This window comes from Lolium rigidum, chromosome 5, assembly GCF_022539505.1.
Source record: "Lolium rigidum isolate FL_2022 chromosome 5, APGP_CSIRO_Lrig_0.1, whole genome shotgun sequence".
Classification (NCBI taxonomy): Eukaryota; Viridiplantae; Streptophyta; class Magnoliopsida; order Poales; family Poaceae; genus Lolium; species Lolium rigidum.
Genome location: NC_061512.1, coordinates 5,320,831 through 5,324,478, shown reverse-complemented (window position 1 = coordinate 5,324,478; position 3,648 = coordinate 5,320,831). Strand labels below are relative to the sequence as shown.

Genomic DNA, 3,648 nt, shown 5'->3' with positions numbered 1-3,648 from the left:
AACGCGCGAATTTTGGCCCAACTCATTACTCATGCGAGGCAGGAGTTCTTGGCAAGCAATCACGTTCCTAAATTTTGCATGCGGACATCCTTATTCCAAAGACACCTCTCAATTTTTATTATATTCTTTTGTTCAGACGCTGTTAGCAGATTAGAGTGCTGCGAATTTTCTCCCAAGGCTGAACAATGAATTCAATTAAATGAATATACTCATTGACATATTCAAATAGTATGTCTCGAAAAATGTTTTAAAGCAAATTCAGTGCTCAAAAACCAAATTTTAAAGCAACAATATATGTCAGACATTCCGCCATGTTGAGAGCATCCATAAAGGGGTCCGGACATTTTCATCGGCATCCATCTGCTTCATTTGATGATCTCATGTCGGAAAGAACGAAGGTACATCAGGTGATCGAGAAAGCAACACCTATAAGGCTATAAGCACATTCCACTGCTACATATGTAACTTCCGAGTTCCGACAATCATATCGGTCTTTTGCAATGCTCAATTATTATGCGAGATACCATAACATTTACATGGATGTTCCGAAAACAAATGCGAACAGCCCCAAAGCACAAGGGCAAGGGGGTATACATGGACACACACCCCGCACATCAGATCGTCGGAACCACACCTATTAGCATATACACATACAACTCTTGCAGAACATCTGAAGACGAAAAAATGGAGGCGTGACGTCTTGCAAGGAAGGCAGACTAGCAGAGGAAACTCTGGTCGCAGACCACGGTCAGCTAGTCAGGTGAGTTAGGAGCATGTTACGATTTTCCCTTGGGCTTCTTTCGTGATTTCAGGTCAATAACAATGACACTGATGTTGTCATTGCTCCCTTTCATCAGCGCTAGCCTCACGAGACAATCAGCAGCTGCTTTTGCAGCAGGGTTCATAGTGGGTTCGCCGCCGCCCTCATCAGAATATGCACCATCGTTTTTATTCTTGCGCCAAAGAAGGATCTGCCGTCGTGCAATTTTGCATGTGTCCTCTTTGACATGACATCCCACAGACCATCGCTCGCTAGAATGAGGCAGTCATCATCTTTTGCCCGTGGAACAACAGTGACTTCGGGTTTTGGAATCACAAATGGTTTCAGGTATTGGTCCCCTGCAAGAATATTGTTGAGTTCCGCTTCAAGTTGATAAACCAAAGGGAACTTCAGACATGCAAACAAATGCATAGAGAAATTGGCTGGTTTAATATCTTAGTTCAGTTAACTTCTCATATGGAACAGGGAGAACAGAGTTGTCCAAGTTTTAATAATGGAACTATTCAGATGGCCCCAACCGTAAGCAAAAACTAATATCTTATATTAGCCATGGCCATAGTTCACAACTACCCGAGGCACTTGCACACATAACAGCATAAGTATATATAGGGTACCTTTGTTCCTTCAATACGGGGGACATTTTACTTTGGCCTTCTTAAGGACATCTGCATCCTAATCCGAACACTTTCACAAGAACATATTGAAGTCCACGGACAACTTCGTCCCCATCCCCGTATTTCCGGGTAAGGAACCAAGATAAAAATGAGGAACACGGACTAATAGTAGCCATGATTTTTCTCAGATGGGAAAATGCGGAGTTGCAAGTTGCTAGTATATGAAATGGATCATTTCTTTACAGTTATAATTTAACACCTGAAATGAGCTAATGTAGTAACGTGATATCAGATGATCTCATATATTGAAATACCACATGAAAGAGAAATCGGCACGAGTTTGTACAGAAAAAAGATCCAAGATGTATGATCAAAATTGTGGCGCCAATTCAATTTTATGTATTCACATGTTCATATGGAGAATGAGAAATATTACTTAGATGTTTCACACAATGACCTAGTACCAGAGACTTAAGATGATTGCAAATATTAAGACAAAGGTGATGGGTTTTTATCTTTTTGACAGCACAAAGACTGATGGTTTCATATAGGCTTCTAGTGGTTCAAGTATCCTTGTTTACTGAAATCCCAGATGACATATGCAGCAAGATATGGCCATAGAACTACTACTATTGTAATTCTATGGATGTTTGGCTGTGACGATTAAAGTAATGTCATATATGCTGCATAGGCAGAATACTTCAGGAGCATATCCTGGTACGGTCTTGTTGTGAAGCTTTTTGTCTGCCTTAGCTTACAAAGAGATGCCTCCTAGAGTTTACCAAAGAACCTTCTAGAGATCATGATGGCAACGGTACATGTTGGGCTACCAAATTTGTATTTTAAATTGGTCAAAAAGTAACAGAAATCATGCTTAGACCTTAATCTTATTCAGAACATTTTTTACAACCAGCTTGACATCATCAATAATTCCATACATATAATAAACCTGGACATGCAAAACTTACCGATTGACGGTGACATTGCGAGTATACCGGAGACACGATAACCGTTCCGGTCAATGACCTTCCCACCTGCAGCCTCAATCCTGGCGAGCTCATCCTTCCTATCAGGCTGGAACACGGAAGCATGATCAGACACAACTTTGTAACTTAACTGGATTAATAAACTTAGCTGAGCGGTAAATTCCAGTTCATACTTTGTGATCGACGGAGAGAGCAATCGGCTCCTTCCCGCGGCAGAGCACGACCCGTGAATCTCCACAGTTGGCAGCTATGACATGAGATGAGCAGACAACCGCAACAACAGCAGTGGAACCCACGTTATCGGCGGCAACAGGTTCCGCACGGGACTCACTGGAGCCATTGGAAAACATGGTCGCTTTGCCGGACACCTCATCGTCGACCTTGTGGAAACAATCGCCGAAAACCTTCTCCCATGGTTCCTTCACATCCACCTCCCGTACTTCCCCCAGCCCCTTCCCGGCTCGCAGCACGTCTCGTAACACGACGTGGATCTTGTCCCGGCAGTAGTTTGCCACCTGCACAGAGAACATGAAGCATGAGCATTGAGCAAGATGCCTCGAGGTTAATAATGTGTTTCCTCTGGGCACCACAAGAATCAGAAAATGAGATAACTTCACCTCCGGGCCGCCGTGTCCATCGTACACGCCGAATTAAGAGGTGCGCCGGCAGCCGGAGCTGGGAGGCGTCGAAGTCGACCCCGATCCCGCCCATCTCCCGGCTGGTCGCGAGCATCCGCACGGGCACGGCGGCGCACGCGTCCTCCATCTCCATCTCCGCGGCGTGGCCGCGCGTCGCGGCGCAGCCCCACAGCGGCACGCACTCCATGAGGTACATGCTCCTCTTGCCGCGGCGCGGTGCTCCCGGCTCCCAAGATCCGGGCCGCTGGCGCATTCCGCCGCGCGCGGTGGCCCCTTCCCCGGCGAACACCATCGCCGCCATCAGGAGTTCAACTGCGGTTACATGCTACCAAGAAACTGCACCACGCACGCGCCTGACTGAGCCACCCACCACCGTAGCGAGTGCCGTGGCCTGGTGTGCGCGAATCAAGGGGGCAACAATGGAGAAAGGGCAGAAGAAAAGTAAGCGTGGCGAGGAGGGTGGATGTCGGGTTCGGGAGTACGTGTACCAGGTGGGCGAGCGGCGTGGGAGGCGGTGAGTGGTGGGCAGGGCGACGGTGTTGCGTGTTCCGGCGAGGAGGAGGGGATGCCGGCGACCGGGACTTGTGAGCGAGGGAGCAAGGCACGAGCGACAAGGAAGCGAGGTGGGG

General features: G+C 47.3%; 1 pseudogene; it reads right to left on the bottom strand.

Annotated features, from left to right (window-relative positions):
- Positions 1–526: 526 nt before the first annotated feature.
- LOC124655562 lies at positions 527–3,320 on the bottom strand (annotated as a pseudogene).
- Between the last annotated feature and the right edge of the window lie 328 nt (positions 3,321–3,648).